The sequence below is a fragment of the Tamandua tetradactyla genome, chromosome 1 (assembly GCF_023851605.1).
Source record: "Tamandua tetradactyla isolate mTamTet1 chromosome 1, mTamTet1.pri, whole genome shotgun sequence".
Taxonomy (NCBI): Eukaryota; Metazoa; Chordata; class Mammalia; order Pilosa; family Myrmecophagidae; genus Tamandua; species Tamandua tetradactyla.
This window is the reverse complement of record NC_135327.1, coordinates 199,845,947-199,866,745: the sequence shown is the minus strand read 5'-3', so window position 1 is coordinate 199,866,745 and position 20,799 is coordinate 199,845,947. Positions and strand designations below refer to the sequence as shown.

At 38.7% G+C, this 20,799-nt stretch overlaps 1 protein-coding gene across 2 annotated transcripts in view; it reads right to left on the bottom strand.

Moving 5' to 3' along the window:
• DPP6 (dipeptidyl peptidase like 6) overlaps positions 1-20,799 on the bottom strand; it is a 919,284-nt gene that overhangs the window by 181,369 nt on the left and 717,116 nt on the right. The gene's annotated exons all lie outside the window — the stretch shown is intronic.

Sequence of the window (20,799 nt, the reverse complement as noted above, 5' to 3'; positions counted from 1 at the left end):
ACCAGGAGGCAAGAAAGTGTCCTGAGAATGGAAGGAAAACTACCAAAGGGAGTAAGAGGGAGAGGGGCAAGAGGTGGAACTGGAGAGGTGAGCAGGCACCAGTTTCTGGGCATCTTTTAAGTAATGATAAGTAGTTCCCATGGCAATAGGAAGCCATTGACAAAGGTGTTAGGAAGGAGAGCAATTTGATCAGATGCATGTCTTTAGAAGAGACTGTGTGGTGATTGGAAGGGGGGAAGACTGTACACAAGAAGAGCCATTAGAAGCCTGCTGCACTATCTAATGGAGTGGTGAATGTGGCCTGGACCAGAGGGGTGAAGATGGAGATGGAGGGATGGGACTGACTGGTGAGACAGAGGAGAATCAACCAAACATGATGAGTGAATTGAAAACTTGGATCTAGTTGCAGAAGGAGTCAAAGATTGCTTTTCAAGTCCTTCTCTGGGGCAACTGGCTGACGGTGACCCATTTGCAGAGTTGGGGTACACTGGAAGATACTATATTACAATTCTCACATGGGGCCCACTGTACACTCTGGGGAAGGGGAGAGTATGGTTTAGGTTAGTGGGTCTCAAATTTTGATGCATACTAGAATGACCCGGGAAGCTTTTAAAAATCCTAATGCCCAGTCCAACAGCCCTTCCTGATTAAATCAGAATCTCTAGGGGTAGGGGCATCAATTTTTTTTCCCCAAACACCACAGGTGACTCTAGTGCATGACCAAGTTTAAGAAGCAGTGGGCCAAATAATAATCTAAAATCTCTTGTGGCACATAAACTATATTATGCTACAAAATATTTGCATTCTCTAAGGCTTTAAGCAATTCTGCTGAGTTTTCTTTATCTAAATTCTCTGCCTTACATCCCTGTATGTGCTTCAGAACACAATATTGGTCATGCTTCGCAATTATCCAGTGTCTACAGAAACTGAGCTATACAGATCAAGAACAGAAATCGTTCAATTTATTCAATTGTTCAAGGTTTTTTTACAAAATAAAATTCTAGAAAAAATGTCATGTCATTTAAGAGATTATTGAGAAAATGTATTTTGATAGTACTGGAAATAGGGGTAAATATTAAAATTGCTTATTAGAAAAACAAAAAAAAGGCCATTTATCCAGACCATTATTACACAAGGATGGACCCGCAAGCACTATCAAATATTTAGTTTTCTGCTCAGGTCTCCTGCCTCTTAAAGTATGCACTTCAACCAGAAATGAGTTGGAAAGCTTCCCGAAACAAGTATACATCCTAGTTTAATTTCAGCAGCTGTTCTTATGAGTTTGCCTAAGGGTAAGATGGATTACTAAAATTTAACTTCTTTTATGGTTTCTAAGCCTACAATGGATTTTTGAATAAAATCGGACTGTAACCAATTAATATTTTGAGTAAGTAAATTTTGCTATGATAGGTATTAAATCCTTTTTCACCTTGGCTTTATTTTTAACAGGAGGAACTCTAAGAGAAACAAATTATAAAGAAGAGTGCTTCTTGCTTTGAAGATATTTTTACATCTCCCTTTTCACATTCAGTTTAAGATATTCCAGTAAGAGATTACAGAAGGTATCAAATTTTATTTGCAGTTATAGCAATACGAAATACTGGGAGACTAGGAAATCCGGAGTGCTTGGCATTGTCAAGATCAAATATTGGGGTGAATGACTGAATTATTCACTTTTCATTTATTGCTAAGCATAGAGCCAGCACAGAGCTCATGCTCCTGGTTTCAGAGTTTCTGGTCCCTCCAGGAGCCCTACTCCTTGCCAGGCATGTCATCTGCTGTCTGGATCAGTCCATGTGCCATTCCTGATCCATCACCTCACTCCAATTCATATGTGAAGACAGCAAGCAGCTCTTTTGCTGCAGTTAACTTGTTACAAACATAGCTTGCCGCATGTTTATATTGTCCTGGCTTAACCCTAAAGCAAAGGGTCTACCTGTTTTCCCCTCATTCCCTTCCCCAAATTATTTCATACGTGGCAGTTCAAATTAGTCTTGTGTAAAACACTACCTTTTTGTTTTGGTGCATGGTCTGGGAATCAAACCTGGGTCTCCGGCATGGAAGGTGAGCATTCTACCACTGAACCACCTGTGCACCCCCAAAACACTACTTTAAACCATGACATTCCTTTACTTAAAACCTGAAAGGGCTTTCTATTAATTACAGAAAATAAGTTTATATTTGTCAGTCTGGAATTCACAGTTTTGCATCACCAAGGCTTGACTATCTCTCTAGCTCTCTCATTCATTCAGCAGTTACTGAGTCCCATGACAGGGGGCACAGTCACTGACCCTAGGGGGCTCAGATTTACAAATGGGAATCTTGACTGTATACAGCTAAACTGCTCCAGGTCTTATGAAAGAGTCTTCTCTGTGGGTGGCAGGGGCACAGTGGGGGTGCTGTATGACCTGGGGTAAGTTGCTTAACCTCTATGAACTTCAGTTTCTTCCTCTGTCAGGAGGGATAACAATAGAACCTAATCTAAGGTATGATGAGCAAATGAATTGGTGAATTCAAAGCATGTGAACAGGGCCTGGCACAAAGTAAGTGTTCAATCAATGACTCTGCTATTGTTGTTGTTACTATCTTTATGAAAATTAATTCTATCAAGAGGGTTAGGAGAAGCTTCATGGGAGAGGTGACATCTGAGCTAGGCCATAAAGGATAAATCTGATCTTTCCGGAGAGACAATGAATATGGAAGTTTCTGGGAGACTGGACAGTATAAAAGAAATAACTAAAGACAAAGCATATGGGATGTTTGGTGACTACCTAGTGACCCTGGTTGGCTGGTGGATTTGGGGTGTGTGTGGGTAAGTATATGTGCCTAAGATGGATATTACTTAATAAGTATTTCCTGTGTTCCAGGCACCTTGCTTATGGTAAATCTTCACATAGACAAACAAACCAATCCAAATCAAATAGCATCAGCATGATCTGGTAAGACGGGTGTCTTTTGTCCTATCTTACTGCTGAGGAAGTCATAAGTCAGAAAGATTCAGAGTCTTCTTAAGGTCATAGACTTTATAAGTAGTTAACCCAGGATTAGAATCAAGGCCTAGGCAGCTGGTTGGAGAGAAGAGGCTGGAAAGCTATGTGGGGGCCGCATCGTGAGAGGCCTTGCATGTCTTGTTAGGCATTTTGGATGTTATTTCAGAGACCGTTTAGCAAAGGTATGACATGATTAGATTCATCTTAACAGAAGAGAATGTATTGAAGTAGACAGTCCATAGGCTTTATGTCCCCTCAAAATGGAACCCACATGGAGTGGGTTCCATGTGGTTTGGAAAATCTGACCCTAAGCTATTTTTTTTTTTCTGGATATCATTTACCTTATAGGATCAGTCAAAAAGTAAATGACATAATGTGTGTGAAAAGTCTAAGTTCTAAAGGGCTCTCTCTATATGAATATTGCAGCATCATAATAAGAAACAAGTTTTACTCATTTATGTTATTTATTGTCTGTATCCTTCACTACAGCGTAAGTTCCATGAAGGCAGAGGTTTTGTCTGTTTAATTTAGTACTATATCCCCTTGTGCACGGAATACAAGTTCTCAACATGGATAGGAAGGGAGGGAGGCAGGCAGGCAGGCAGGAAGATTTATTGAAGAAGACGGGCAGAAGACAGACTTTCCGAAGATTCAGGTTAGAAATCATGGGGCCTGAATTCTGGGAGTGACAGTGGGAATGGAGACAGAAATATGGAATCAAGAGACATAGCAAGAGATCAACCCACAAGTCTTAGGTTCCTTAATTCCCCCAAATAAAGTTTGGTTTCAGTTAACTGGCTCACTCTCCCTCTCATACACTTCAGTAAGCCTTCCTTCCCCAAACATCATTCCCCTCTGATCTAGTGACACTTTTTACATTTTATCTTTTTAAAATTTTGTGCATGTTTTTTCACATTGTATTTTAAATTGCAGTTATCTGGGTATAATTCAGATCTTCAAAACAGGACAGGAAATAATGTGGATGGTGGGGATCATGTTTATACTGTATTGTCTCCTCCACCATTCCCAACACAGTCAATCACACATTGAATTTATTTTTCATTTAGAACATGCTTACTCTGTGCCAGGTACTTTTAAAAGACTTTTCAAGTATTAACTCATGCAATCTTTAAAATAATTCTTTAGGATAGGTACTGTACTCTTGTTTTATTGTTTTGTAGATAAAGAAACTGTAGCATGGAGAGTTAAGTGACTTTCTCAACAGCTAGTGAGTCAGTGATGGATTTTGGACCTACGAAGTACCAAGGAGATGTTAAATAACTTTCCAAGGTCACCCAGTGAATAGAAAGAGGAAGCAGCATTTGAATTTAGGTAGCCTGGCTGCAGAGTCCATGCTCTTAGCAATTACGGTATGTTGCCTCTCAATTTGTTAAATGAATAAAGGTGTGCTATTTTAAACAAAAATGCATCAGAGACCATGGGCACAGTTTTGAGTCATCAATGACACCTCTAATGTTCCCTATGGCTCTCTTTCTTTTTTCATGTAGACAAAATCTTATGCTCAAAACTTAGTCTCATGAGATACCCACAGAATATGTGGGTACAGGGTGGATATCACAATGTCACTGTCATCAGAATCTTTCTAACAGATACAACTGCCAAGTCACCCGCCATCCCAACTGTGCTCTTCTGTCTGTGCTTGTTTCAGCAAAGAGCACCTGTCAGAATCCCTGGGGTCTAGTGCTGGCATGGCTGTCTGGAACGGGTGGTCTCAGAGGCCATTCTAATTCCAAATTCCTATCAAGTCAAGGATCCAGTTTCCACACTCAGCTCTTGGAATCTTCTGGTTAATGGGCTGTTAGCCTCTATCCCTGTGGAAGCTCAGTTGAGCCTGTAGGTGCTTATGGATTTCACAGCTGTGATCTTAACTGCTGTCTCAGGGCCCCGAGGCTGTTTATATTTAGTTAGTGGAAACACTGCTGAAAGAACTAAGCCCACGGCCCATGGAAACAATCCCGTCATGCTACAGCAGTTGGGTCTCTATAATCCCATGAGCTAAGCAATCCTTTCTCCGCCACCTGACTGGAGTTCCTTCCTCCAGAAAGCTTTTTAGAAGCATATCCTCAGGGTCCTAATTAATAACCAGATGTAAATAAACCACAGGGAAGATGAATGTTTATTTTGTAGTCCTCATATGGCATATATGTGTATGCATACATGGGGATACATGGTTTTTTCTGTGGGATAAAAAGTCACTGTCTACATTTCCTATACCGGCTTTAAAAAGACACCCCCACACATTGTCTTTACCCTTAACACTTCAGTCTGTAAGCTCTGTCCTAGCCCATCTGCCTCTTCATCATTCTAGGAACATCGCATGTTTGCTCCCTCGTCAATACCATCACTTTCAGTTTTTCCATTACCAGCAATGCTCAATTTTTGCCCTGGTGCCCACCCAAATCCTTGAAATCTTTCTAGGCTCTGCTCAATTCTTCTCCTGCCAGGAGGAGACCTCCAGGATCTTTCTCTCTTGCTCAGTCCTACTGTACTTTCATTGTGCACCCGCTCCCTCATCAACAGCATGAGTTGCTCCATATTGAGAGGCTTTTGAAAGTAAGTGTAAAAAAGCTCTGGAGAAAGATAAGAACGGAGATTAGGAAGGGACGAGAGGATGATGCCAGTTCTTCATGCTGCTAGCAGCCCATCTAAGCCCACAGACAGCAGCTGCCAAGTAAAAGCTGAAGAGGCTCTCACTCAAGACGCAAGTAATGCCTTTTCAAGGAACTGGGTGACAGACTTGGGGAAAGTCTGTTTCCCCATTTCTGCACAGAACTCAGCTGTGGCAGTTGGTGGGGACACTGACAGCACAGAAGCATCAGCACTTGCTGTGCTCTAAGGAGGCAGGGAAGTCAGGTTCAGAGGTGGCAGGCACCAAGGAAGAGCCATCTTCACTTGTTTGCTGGGGGCAAATATTACGAATATTAGGTAACCTCTGAAGACCTCATATATAAAGGCTTTGCAGAAAGCAATGTGAATGTATATCTGCATGTGTGTGAACTAATGCTGCCCTATGTCAATGGTAGTGGGAAAATTATTCAATGGGGTTATGTATCTTAATTTTACCCCTTTGTACGCAAGCTCTGGTCAGCCATAGAATTATGGCTTTGGGTTACACATATATGATACCCCAAATTTCTCCTGAGTTCATTTTGTCCTCTCAACTAATTAGATCTCAAATTTTATGAGATCAGGGGTCATGGGTCATATTTCCTCCCTTGCCTCCTCCCCTCCACTCCTGTGGCCACATCACTTCTATGCAAAATATGACACACATTGATTTTTTTTTAACGAAAGCAAATTTGAATTTGCTTTATGAGAACTTGAATAAAGAGTGATTTCCTGGCATTTTGGCCACTTATAACTCAATTTGGAGCCCCCAATCGAAATGAAGGAGCACTATTGCTTTTGGAGGGGCTGAAATTTAAACCAGACAACTAAACAGTTAAAGATCCTCATGGCAATTGCATGTGTAGCAAGCCCATGAACTCAGCTGCATACTGTCATCAAAATATCCTTTTTACTTAAGTAAAAAAGAGGTTTGTTTTTTTTTTTTTTTTTTGCACAGCCAGGTTCCGGGAATCAAACCCGGGTCTCTGGCATGGCAGGTGAGAACCCTGCCACTGAGCCACCGTTAACCACCCAAGAAAGAGTTTTAAGCAAGGTGGTCACTGTCTAATTTATCACCAAAAAAGAAACTTTTGGAATGTAGAATTTCTAGAATCTTTTTAAAGGTCAGAGGGATGAAACCTTACAAATACAGAGATGCTAGAACATAAGAAGAGTGACTTTGCATTTGACTAAAAAGCTGAGAGAAATAGGTGGCCTGAAAGTGGAGACAATCGTGGCCAAGATGACCTTGGTATGGATGTGGCCGTGACTACAGAGGATGGGGAGAGTTAGACTGGAGACAAAAAGGAATAGTAAAGTACTGAAAACTTCTAATTAATTTTTAAAATTATTTGTAATACCCTTCTTTATTAGAGAAGTTGTAAGTTTACAGAATAATCATGCAAAAAGTAAAGAATTCCCATATCCCCCGACCCCATTATAAAACCCTGAATTACTGTGGAGCATTTGTTACAATCAATGAAACAATATTATTATAGTTATACTATTAACTATAATCCAAGTTTACATTTGGGGTTACTGTTTGTGTAGAGTTCCATGTTTTTGGTAGTTTTTTTTGTATGCTGTATGGTGGGGTCACATTTCATTATTTTTCCATGTGGGTATCCCATTACTGCAACACCATTTTGTTGAATATTTTTGTTTGTTTTGTTCTTGTTTGCTTGTTTGTTTTGTTTTGGGGGAAGGTTATGGACTGGGAATCGAACCCGGGTCTCCTGTATGGTCGGCGAGATTCTACCACTGAACTACCCTTGCACCCCCTCCTATGTTTGGTTTTTAATTTTTATTCTAGTAACGTATATACAACCTAAAATTCTCCCCTTTGACTACATTCAAATATATAATTCAGTGCTGTTAATGACATTCACTGTTGTGCTACCATCATCACCAAAACTTTTCTATTACTCCAAAGAGAAATTCTGTACCAAGTAAGCATTAACTCCTCATTCCGTATCCCACCTGCCCCCTGGTAAGCTGTATTCTAATTTATGAACCTTGCAGACATTGTGTTGAGTGAGATAAGCTGAATACAAAAGGCCAAATATTGTATGATCTCATTGATAGGCCAAAAATTAGAACAAGCAAGTTCATAGAATCAGAATCTAATTTTAATTAGAAAGTTTTACTCCAAAAAAATAATCTTGATATGAAATAAAACTATGGTATAGTATAAAAACTATTTTGAAAATAAATTTTGGCCGTTTGGGAAAAACATTCATTTATTTAATTGTGTAAATCTATGTCTTGAACCAACCAACTCTCCAACAGCCCATCTCTCCATTTAGCTGACATTTTTTGATCATCCACTGTGATGGCCATGAAAGATACTGCTTGGATGATGCATGTGCCCTGTGCTCAGGGAACTTACAGAAATGTGTAAAAAAAAAAAAAAAAAGAAAAGAAATACAATCACTAAACAATAATAAAAATAATCATAGTTAGAACAACAGCATCTAGGAGTTCATGAGTTATGTGTGGGGGAGGGCTACAGGGAAGAAGATCTCAAATGGGGATAAATGTGTAGAATGCCCTTTGGGGAACTGCAAGTAGGCTGGAAGAGTTGTAAAGCAGTGTGTAGGCTTAGAGTTGGTGAGGGATGTGGTGAGAGGGGTGGACAGGTTAGTTGTGGAGAGCCTTTGTGCCACACCAAGGTGTTTTTGCCTCAATCTCTTGGTAATGAGGACACTTAGAAGGAGAAAGCGTAAATGAACAATATAATCAGATTTGCCTTTTAGAAATATTGCCACGGTGGCCCAGTGGAGATGGGAGGACTGCAAAGCTGGAGGTAGGAGGATATAACAAATGGTAGAGGGATGAACTAAGATCATGAGCCTATTTAAGAGGAGATGGATTTGAAAAAAAATACATATTTAGGAGTTAAAATTAAGAGGGTCTAGGTGCATAGTGGTGAAAAAGAAGGAAATAAATATGATTTCTCAAGTTTACATTTGCATAATTGGGTAGATGAAAAATAAGAGGAATAAGATGAGGAATAAAAAAAGAAAGAGAAGGCTTGGAGGAAGGAGTTAGATTTTAATTTTGATAGGCTGAACATCAGATGCCTCTGAGACGTTCCAGGCAGATGCTCAATAGGCAAATGGAGGCTTGTGTGAGGGATAAACAGGACATGCAGAGGTCAAAGTTATTGTCTAGAAGGCATGCAGACTGCAGTCCAGCATATGATCATCCAGAAACAAAGTGTCTTTAAAGCAAAGAGTTATGCTGGGGGTCACAGTCTGGGGAAATATCAATTTCTGTCAAGTAAGTAGATGAAAAAGAGATCGTCTGCATCTGAAGTTTCATTTGGTATCAGTAATCACACCACAATCGCTCATATTTGACAGGCCACAGTGTTTTCTGGAACTAGAAGGGGCTGTCTCAGTCCAAAATTGTCTCTTCATTCAAATTCTAAAAATAGCCTATGTAATCTCACTTTGCCTATAATGCATAAGCAAGTAGTCCAATGATAATGTCAGAAAACCATACTAGCACATTTTTCCTTCTTTATTTCTGAAAATTGTTTTAAAATTAACGTAGCCCTCAACATATACGAGCTGAGAAAATTATCCTTTCTCGAAAATGTCATCCTACTATTCCTTTTTCTTCAGAGCCTACAGGATAAAATCTGGCAACCTCTGTTTTGGTATGGGTTACAATTTCACAATTTTGGGTTTTTACTTCTAGCTAGCTGCTCTAAGATACTGGAGACTAAAAGAAATATCAATGCAATGATTCAGCAATCCCATTCATTTTGTTAAACCCTACTTTCTCTGTATAACTCCACCATCACCTTTGATCTTTTTATCCCACTCTTTAGGGGATTCTAACTTTTTCATGGGATAATAATATGGGATAGGGAGATGGAACCAGCTGATGTTCTGGAGAGTCTGAACCCTCTAGGTTTCAGGATTATCTGGTTCAGGGACCCATCTGGAGGTTGTAGGTTTCTGGAAAGTCACCCTAGTGCATGGAATCTTTGTAAAATCCTATATAGGTGTTCTTTAGGATTAGCTGAAATGGTTTTGGGTGGGGTCTTGCAAGTTATGATAGGTAGCAATGTCTAAGTGAAGCTTGCATAACAGTGACCTCCAGAGTAGCCTCTCAACTCTATTTGAACTCTTTCAGTCACGGGTACTTGATTAGTTATACTTCTTTCCCCCCTTTTGTTCAGGATGTAATTGTTGATCCCACAGTGCCATGGCTGGACTCATCCCTGGGAGTCATCTCCCATGCCATCAGGGGGATTTTGCCCTCTGGATGTCATATCCCACGTAGCGGGGAGGGCAATGATTTCACTTGTATAAATTGGGTTTAGAGAGAGTGAGGCCACATCTGAGCAACAAAAGAGGTCCTCCAGAAGTAACTCACAGGCTACCTATAGGTAGGGTAAGCTTCCCTGCTACCTACATAAGCTTCACAAGAGTAAGCCTCAAGATTTAGGGCTTGGCCTATTGATTTGGGTGTCCCTAATGTTTAACACATTATCAGGGGATTCTCTGATGGTAAAGTTTAATAGTTCCATATTTTTTCTCCCATCCCTCAAGGGACTTTGCCAATACTTTTTGATTATCTGCTTAATATATTCTAAGATATATCCAGGCATTAAATTAAGTTATACAGGATTAAAGGCCCTCATTCTCTTTTCTGGGCTCCCTGGGTTTCAATTTTCAAATGAACAATCTAGACAGTCTGAGTTAGATTATGTGCTACAGAAAATTTAGGTTTCAGACAAAATAAACCTTTTACAATTTCTGTTTAGGATTCAAAGCCATCATATTACTCTCCAAAGTTATTTCCCAACTCTAATTTCTTCTTGTAAGCCTAATTTTATTGCTATTTCTCAAATATGCCCTGCTCATTTCTACTTGAGCAAGTCTTCACTGGTTATGCCTGTGGTCTTCATCCTTTCAGCCTAGCCAAATCCTATCCCACATCAAGGTATGGTGGAAGCATCTCCTCTTTTTCCTAAGACCTTCCTTGTTTGCTCTGGCTTTTTCTGCCCTGCCTGGTCTCTGAATATCTTTAATACTTTCTGTCTTTGTTATCATTTAGCCCTTGCTGTCATATGGTACTTCCTGTTCTTTAATATCTATAAGTCTTGACTATAAAGTTCATATTAGATTACAATAGGGCAGTCTATGTTACAATTATGTCTCCTAGTCTTTCTTTCCACCATTCTTTTTTTTTTCACATGGGCAGGCACCGGGAATGGAACCCGGGTCCTCTGGCATGGCAGGCAAGCATTCTTGCCTGCTGAGCCACCGTGGCCCTCTTTCACCATTCTTAATAGGAAAATGTAAATGGCAGTACTCAATAAATGAGTCAATATATTCATTTTTCAATCATTGCTAGTTGGCAGCTGTGTATTTTTGCCTTGAGTTTAATTTGATTTACCAAGTTCAGTTCCTTCCCTCATTCCAGTCACTTTATAGCATGCCCCACTACCCAAATCAAATACTGGTTCTAAACAGAGATTTCATGAAATACAAACTAAATGGATTGGAAATTTGAAGATAAAAAGTGAAGTATATTCTGCTTCTTTTAAAGAAACATCAGATTTTCATTAGTCTGATATTTTTGTGAATAGTTTAGACTTAATAAAGTTCATAATTTGATTCTATGAAAGTTTATGTAAGTTCAATTAACTGGAATTCTCTGGAGGGATGGGAGCTTTAAGTTAAATAGATATCTTGGTGAATTTTCTTATTAAGGGAAAGATCTCAATTTCAATCTCTATTAGGGAAACATTTCCATATTTTTCAACCTTCCTGATTTTTTAAATAGAGATATATAATATGGAATTATTATCAACTAAGGACATTATACCACCTAAGTTTATGAATATCAATATATATTTCATTGTCCAGAATTACTGGTATGCATTACTGTTACTCTTTCTTATACAAGCAGTATAGAGAAAAACTATTCTGGCAATTTAGGTGGGATTTGTCTAATTGAGTTTTTACTTTTCTGTGAATCTGAAAGAGCTGATACATCTTCAAGTAACTCGTTTGGTGAGTAGAAATCAACGTCTGCCTTCCTCTCTGGGTATGTTAATATATGTGGATGTGTGTGTGGTAATATATTTAGTGATAATTTATACTCTTACTACTTCTAAAAATAATGTACAGTAGATTATAATAAAAGCATATAACCACATGTTCACAGGGTGGTTACATTAAAGCTGAATGAGACACAAGGGTGAAGAGGGAGCTAATTATATCAGGAACCAGGAACGAGATAATTACTATAATTAGGCACAATTTAGCTTTTAGTTCTAGAATATCAAGGTCAAAAGGGAAGCATGTTGAATAGCTCAAAGTTTGATAAAAATATAGCAGCACAGCTAAGGGTGTAATCATAAAATAGAAAAGACATTGAATTTGAAGTAGAAACCTGAATTCTAATCTGAAACTACTAGCTGTCCAGCTTTGGGTAAATTACTTAACATTCTTAATCTCAGTTCCTTCACTATAAAATAGGAGGTTGGATGGGATGATCTCTAAGAGATTTCTTCCATCTTTAACATTCCTTGAACACAAAATTCTCATGAATATTCACATCAGAAAAAGACTTCTGGCAAAATAGTTAATTATGATATTATCACACTTTTATTAAAAAAGATAACTATTTATCATGAAGGGGAAATTCAACTCTCACAGTGAACCCCATATTATTAAGGGAAAAAACAGAATATATCTCAATGATTAAAAACCTCAATTATCATATTACCTTACATTTCTTTAACTGATATACTGCATTGACTTCCCTAAATTTCAGAACACATCCAGGTACTAGTGAATATTTACTATTTGTCTTTCCCTTTGCATTCTTCTTCTTCTCTTGAGTTATTTCAGTTGTTGATGTAGTGCAATTTTACTAACATTTCCAAAATAAAAAAGGAAAAAAGATCCTGTTATATAAAATATAACATTTAATTTATATACTGTTTTAAAAATTATATCAGCAATGGTTTTCCATGCCATTAAGCATTGTCTGAGAACATACCTGTTAGTGGACATACCATAATTTATTTACTGATTTCCTGTGCTGGTTTGGAGCTATTGTGTACTCCAGAAAAGCCTTGTTTTTTTTACTCCGTGTCTAGTCTTGTGGGGCTAGACCTATTGTTTAGGGTAGAACCTTTTTTCTTTTTTTGACTTTATTGTATCATATAACATATATACAAAGCAAAGAAAGAAAGAAGCAATAGTTTTCAAAGCACTCTTCAACAAGTAATTACAGGAAAGAACCCAGAGTTTATCATGGGCTACCCTACCATCATCTCAGCTGTTTCCTTCTAGTGTTCCAGAATATAAGAGTCTAAAAGGAATAAATTTTCTTTTTTACCATCACAATTGACTTTTTTGTGAAAAATAACACATATACAAAAAAGCAATAAATTTCAAAGCACAGCACAACAATTAGTTGTAGAACAGATTTTAGTGTTTGGTATGGGTTACAATTCCAGAATTTTAGGTTTTTACTTCTAGCTGCTCTAAAGTACTAGAGACTAAAAGAAATATCAATGTAATGATTCAGCAATCACATTCGTTTTGTTAAACTTTACCTTCTCTGTATAACTCCATCATCACCTTTGATCTTTCTGTCACACTCTTTAGGGGTATTTGGGCTATAGCCATTCTAACTTTTTCATGTTGGAAGGGGCTGTCAATAGTATGGGGTAGGGAGATGGAACAAGCTGATGTTCTAGAGAGGCGGGGCCCTCTAGATTTCACGACTCATCTGGTCCAGGGACCCCATCTGGAGATTGTAGGTTTCTGGAAAGTTATCCTAGTGCATGGAACCTTTGTAGAATCTTATATATTACCCTAGGTATTCTTTGGGATTGGCTAGAATGGCTTTGGTTGGGGTCTGGCAAGTTATGATAGGTAGCAATGTCTAACTGAAGCATGTGTAACAGTGAGCTCCAGGTAGCCTCTCAACTCTATTTGAACTCTCTCAGCCACTGGTACTTTATTAGTTATAAAGTTTTGGTCAGGATAGAATTGTTGATCCCACGATGCCAGGGCTGGACTCATCCCTGGGAGTCATCTCCCACGCCGCCAGGGAGACTATCCCCTCTGGACGTCATATCCCACTTACAGGGGAGGGCAATGATTTCACTTACAGAGTTGGGCTTGAAATAGAGAGGCCACATCTGAGTAACAAAAGAGGTCTTTCAGAAGTAACTCTTAGGCATACTTATAGGTAGGCTAAGCTTCCCTGCTACCTACATAAGTTTCACAACAGTAAGCTTAAGATCAAGGGCTTGGTCTATTGATTTGAGTGTCCCTAATATTTGACACAGTATCAGGGGATTCCTGATGGTAAAGTTTAATAGTACCATATTTTTTCTACCATCCCTCAATGGACTTTGCCAACATTTTTTGATTATCTGCTCAATATATTCTAAGATATATCCAGGCATTACATTAAGCTATACAGGATTAATGGCCCTGATTCTCTTTTCTGGGCTTCCTGGGTTTCAACTATTCTAATGAGCTATCCAGACAGGTTGAATTAGATTATGCACTACAGAAAATTTAAGTTCTGGACAAAATAAACCTTTCTTCCTTTGGTCTCAAAGAGTAGGTACAGCTCCCAAACACAGACAATGTCTTCCTTACCCCTGTGTTCTGAATGACCTTAATCTTGACCTTTTGGCCTCATTCTTATCTCTAAATAACAGGTTATAGATATATAAAACAGCCTCCCAAAATCCAGAAATAATAATTACCACTCTGGACTAAATATGTCTGCTGTAAGAGCTTACAACCTAGGCTTCTGTTTTCTTATAAACATTTTCTGAAGGAGACCATACAATAATTGCTCTTTCATTTCTGGCTTATTTTGCCTTAACAAATATCCCACAGGTTCATTCACATCGTTAAATGCCTCACACTTTGTTCCTTTCTGTAGCAGCACAATATTCGATGATATGTATATACCATCATTTACCAGTCTCCTACTCAGTGCATCATTCAGCCACCTGCATTCTTTGTTTTTTTTTTTTTCATGGGCAGGCACCGGGAATCGAACCCGGGTCCTCTGGCATCACAGGCAAGCATTCCTGCCTGTTGAGCCACCGTGCCCCCCGCCCCCCGCCCCCCACATTCTTTAGGCATCATGTATAATGCCCAAAGTCCACAGTCCATCAACACTCTCAATTTTAGATAATTTTATTGTTCCCAAGAGAAAGAAAACCAATAAACGAACTCTCACCAAACAGGAAATCTAAACCTCCCCTTAACTCTTGTCCCTTCCCCCATTATTTACCTCTGCTGTTGCTGTGGTACTGCTGATGTGTTCCTGTTAAGCATAGCCCATAGCATGCATTAGCATTTTCCCCCTGTACCCTGGACTTAAACGCTCTTTGTGTAAGAATCATACCCTTGAAGTAGTTCTTGCAAAAACTCATTTATATTTCTAGTGTTAATCAGTGGAACACCTAGGTCTATACAACCTCTTTCAATCTTGTTCACCTTCAATATGGTAATATTACTTCTAGACCCACTAGAGAACGCCTTCACGCCTACCTATTCCCTTACATTTGAGTTCAAACGCATTAGCTAACGGTTCATCCATCTTAGGTTAGAGCCTTTTGATTAAGTTGCTTCCATGGAGATGTGACTCACCCAAATTGTGGGTGGCGCCTTTTGATGAGGTGGTTTCCATGGAGACATAGCTTCCCCCATTCAAGGTAGGTCTTAATCTGCTTATGGAGTCCTTTAAGAGGAAATCATTTTGGAAAAAGTTTCAGAGCCAATACAGACAGAGGCATTTGGAGATGCAGAAAGAAAACACCCCTGAGGGAGCTGATTGCAACCAGAAGCCAAAGGACTAGCAGAAGAGAGCCATGTGCCTTCCCAGCTGACAGACATGTCCCAGATGCCATCGGCTTTTGTTGAGTCAAGGCATCTTTCTCTGGATACCTTAGCTTGGACATCTTTACTGCCTTAGAACTGTAAGCTTGTAATTTAAACAAATCATCTTTATAAAAGCCAATCCATTTCTGGTATATTGCATTCCGGTGGCATTAGCCAATGAAAGCACTTCCCTATTTTGGACATATTTTCTTTTTGTTTTTATAATAATAAAATACTATTATGTACATCTTTGTACAAAAACATTTGCCAATATCTCTGGAAATCTCCTTAGAAAAAAAAAAGCATGAACCACATTCATTGTCCAATAAAAAAAAAAAATAGGTGAAGGACATGAACAGGTAAATCAAAGAACCATACAAATTACTAAAAAATATGCAGGAGTAATTGTTTGTTTATACTCACTAATAACAAAAATAAATCTTTTTGCCATGAGAGTTTTTTGTTTATCAAATTATAAAAAACTGGGGAAAAATGATACCTATTGTTGCTAAGAATGCAATATACTCTTCTGATGAGAACATAAAGTGATACAACATTTATGAAAAGCAATTAGCAAATCACATCAAAGTCTTTTTTTGGTGTGGATTATGTGAAAAAAGACAGCTGGAAATGGAATAATTGGCCTTTTCAAGTTGTATTTACAGACACAGATGACAGCAGAAAGGTCAGTTACCTTTGAACTAAAAGGGAATAAGATCGGTACATATGCATTTGTTTATATGTTTTTCCCTTGCAAATACCCTGGAAATTGTTGGGTATTATTCTCAGATTACTTAATACTCAATTTCTGAAACTGACTATTAAATTCATAGATTATGTAAGCTTTGCTCTCTTCTCTGTATTTTGGCCATTCTAGTGCTCAACTGTGCAAAGAAGTGACATCCAATAAAACTAGTTAGTAACCATCTCTGGAAAACAGATTGATGGAGGAGATGTAAAAGTTGTTGATTAATGAAAGGTCTTATGGCTCTTGGTGATCTCTTTCATTCGGATCAGAAGCTGTGGTAACATCATCATCAATACTACAAATACCCATTTGAGCTTCTCTGATTGGCCAAGCATGAGGCTAAGCTTTTTGAAAAAAGCTTCAGAGCTGACACAGACAAATAAGCAAGATCTCATCTAACCTTTATGACGATTATAACTCTTGAGTTTATTCTGCGTGAACAGGTCACCCATTCCAATGAAATAACCAAACTGAAATTGAGAAAATTTGGTTCTTACGTTGATTCCTGCCCAGGTAGCTGTGGAACTTGACAAAAGTAACTTAATTGTTTTTTTAAATTTTCCCTTTATAAAATACCGATAATCACACCTGCTATGCTGACCTCATGGTGTTATTGTGAGGATAAAAGGAGATAATTCATGGGGGAAAATCTTGAAGGGTATAAAGCATTATCTAAAAGTAATGTATTATTATCATAATAAGCATCATCAGCCTATCAAATCCTCAACTACAGAGGACACCACCCTAATGACAGGGTTCTTTTAGCTCCCTCATTCTAACACTTTTCTCTCTGCCCTTTACTTCAAAAACCAGTGAAACACATTACATCGAATTTCCACTCCAGCAAATTAATACAGGATTTAATACCAAAGGGCAGAGTTTAATGCCAAAAAAAGAAAGTCTTGTAGATAATTTAAAACTACTCTTCTTACCAGAAAGTATCGGCATTATTTATCCTTTCCAAATGTCAGCCCAAATCAAGATGAAATGTGTGGAATGCCATAATAGAGACCCTCCCATCAACGCTGCTTTTAAATGTTAAAGGAAAAAATCCCCTTTCAAAGTCATCCACCCAGAGAAACTCTTAGGGTCTTTCTTACCTGCTAACCCCATATTTTAAACCAGAGGATGATTCTGATGTGTTATTTTTTCAAAGCTGAGAAAAATGTCTCAAAATATAGTTGTGCTCCTGACAATTTAATAGCACATACTCACTGTCAACCATGAAACTGTTTAGTTCAGCATAGGACCTAAAGGACTGCACAGCTGGTTGAAAGGGTGTAACCCTCCTAATGGAATTAGGCAAGCAGAGGGGTGCCAGCAGCGGTACAAGCAGTTAGCATTGTGCCCTGTCTGAATATACGTGAAAATGTGAATTTTTTGCACTTCTTATTTTGAAAAACTTTCAAACTCACAGGGCAGTTACTAAAATAACATAAACCCTATACACAGAACACCAACCTATTCTTACCCTTCCAGACACCCAGTTCTACCAATTTTAACATTTAACTGCATTTACCTTATCACTCATCTACTTGTTAAACCCTTTTGTGAACACTTGAGTGTAGGTAGTACAAATCATGCTCCTTTAACACTTAGTACTTCCATGCACACTTTCTAAGAACAAGGATCTTCACTTATGTAACCACCCTAAGTGCAATTATCAAGTTCAAGAAATTAAACATTGATGTAAAGCTTGGAGTCTATAATTTAATTTTTTCATCTGTCTTAGTAATGTCCCTTTGAGCCTTTTCTCCTCCTTTGATAGATCCCATCCAGGATCCTGTATCACACTTAACTGTCATTATCTCTTTAGTTGCTCTTTTTATTTAATTGTGGGAACATTTTTGCAACATAAACTCTCTCATCTCAACCATTCCCAAGCACACCATTCAATGGGATTAATCACAGTCACAATATTGCAGTACCCTCACCACCTTCTACTACTAAAACCTCCCCATCTTCCCAGACAGAAACCATACACCCATTTTGTATTAACTCCCCACTCCCCCTACCTTCTGCCCCTGGCAACTTGTACTCTAATTTCTGTCACTTTGAGCTTGCATATTCTCCAATATTCTCTTTGTAGTCACCTGCTTTAATTCAACATACTAAATCCATAACAATCATGTTTACTTTAATACCCACTGCAATCGTATATACAAACTATATTTCTATACCCCAACATCTTTATGTAGTTCTTGTTACAAATTGCATGCTCATACACTATGAGTCTGAAACTACTGATTCTCATTACATTTTATGCACTTGCCTCTTAGATGTTATTGGAAGTAAAAAGTGGAATTTCAAACCAAAAAAACAATAGTACTAACATTTTAATTTATTTACCTATGTTGTTACCCACAGCAGAGATTTTCATTTCTTCATACATGTTTGATCTATTATCTATTGTCCTTTCCTTTCAACATGTAGTACTCTTAGTAGCTCTTACAGGGCTGGTATGGGGATGACGAGCTCACTCAGCTTTTGTGTATCCAGAAATGTCTTAATTTCTCCCTGATTCTTGAAAGACAGTTTTGCCAGATATAGAATTCTTGTTCGGTAGTTTTTTTGCTTTCAGCACTATATATATGTCATCCCACTGCTTTCTTGCCTCCATGAGAAATTGACACTTCATCTTATTGAGGCCCCCTATATGTGACATACTGCATTGCTCTTGAAGCTTTTGGCATTTTCCGCTTAGCCTCAGCACTTGAAAATTTTATTATAATATGCTGCAGCATGGGTCTTTTTGGATTTATCATCTTTTGAGTTCATTGAGGGTCTTGGGTGTGTATATTCATGTCTTTCTTTAAGTATGGGAAAATTTCATCCACTATTTCTTTCAATATTCTCTCTGCCCCTTTCTCTCATTGTTTTCCTTCTGGGACTCCAGAAATGTTACACTGGTACACTTGATGGTGTCTCACAGGTTTATCAAGCTCTTTTCCATTATTCTTCATTCTTCTTTCTGTTCCTCAGACTAAATGATTTAAATTGTCTTATATTCAAATTATCTGATTCTTTTTTCTGCCAGCTCCAATATGTTGTTGAACCCCTCTAGGGAATTTTCAATTTCTGTTACAATGGTTTTCAGCTCTGTTTGGTTCCTTTCCATAACTTCTATCTCTCTATTTTTATGTTTTTTTGTTCATCTTCTATTTTCTTGATTTCTTTTAGTTCTTGGTCCATGTTTTCCATTAGCTCTTCGAGCATATTTAGAATGATTATTTTCAAAGTATTTGCTTGTATATTCCAGATCTGGTCCTCTTCTTTGATAGCTTCTTATGCTTTAATCCTCTCGCTTTGCCTGGGTCATCACTTCCTCTGTCCTTGCGTGTTTTGAAATTTTTGTTGAAACTTGGGAATTTTGATATTTTAAAGTGTTATTGCTGGCATTCAGATTCTGGGGTGTCTGTTTGTTAAGCCTGCATACAGCTAGTGTTATGACAGAGCTTTCTTCAAATGCAAGGAGCTAACAACAACAACAAAAATAAAGGGGGGTGGGAGGGAAGGAAACATTTTCCCAGTGTTCACAGACTGACCTGTGCAAGTGCTCTCCTTCAGGGTTTATCCACACAATGAGTTTGGAGAATAGCCCCAGACCAAAGTGTAGGGGCCTCCCTGAGCATGAGACTGTCTTAGGCATGCCCAAAATCAGGCATTGGGAAGTCTCCCATTTACATGATTGTGAATGCTCCCTCTTCCAGGGAAAGTTTCCTCCTCATCCCAGGCACTGCACTGTTATGTTTTACAGCTAGCAATCCCTCACCTCAGGCTGCACAACTTGATTACTTTCCCAAAGCATTCTGGAGAACTGTCTTCTTCACACACACAGGGCAAGTTCTGGGTCAATGAGTCCCTCAGGCCACCATCATGAGACTGGACCAAACATATGTGCTTGGGGCATGCACACGAGGGCTACTCTGCTCCCTCTGGGACTGGGACCAGATATCCTATGAGAGAGTAGGGCCAGCTCCACACCAAGCAAAGGGTGGAAGAAGGGCCAGCAAGGGTGTCATGAGATCCTACTAAATTTTAGTGTTTTTTTTTTCCTTGATTTGGCACTTACTATATTACTGCAATCCTTTAACTGTTTTCTGGGGTTTTGAGAAAGATGTTTCTGACAGTTTGTGGTAGTTAGGTTCAGTTGCCAACTTGGTCAGGTGAAGGTATCTAGTTCTGTTGCTGTGGACATGAGCCAATGGTATGTGAGCCTCCTTTGTTCGTTATCACATCTGCAGTCGGCTAAGAAGCATGCTTGCTGTAATAAATGATGTTTGATTTAATTGGCTGGTGCTTAAATGAGAGAGCTCAACATAGCACAGCCCAAGGCCTTTGGAGATGCAGAAAGATGAGCTCAGCATACCTCATCTCAGCACTCGCAGCTCAGCCCAGGCCTTTGGAGATGCAGAAAGAAATCACCCTGGGGAAAGTTGTTGGGACCCAAAGGCCTGGAGAGAAGGCCAGCAGAGATCACCCTGTGCCTTTCCACATAAGAAAGAACCTCAGTTGAAAATTAGCTGCCTTTCCTCTGAAGAAC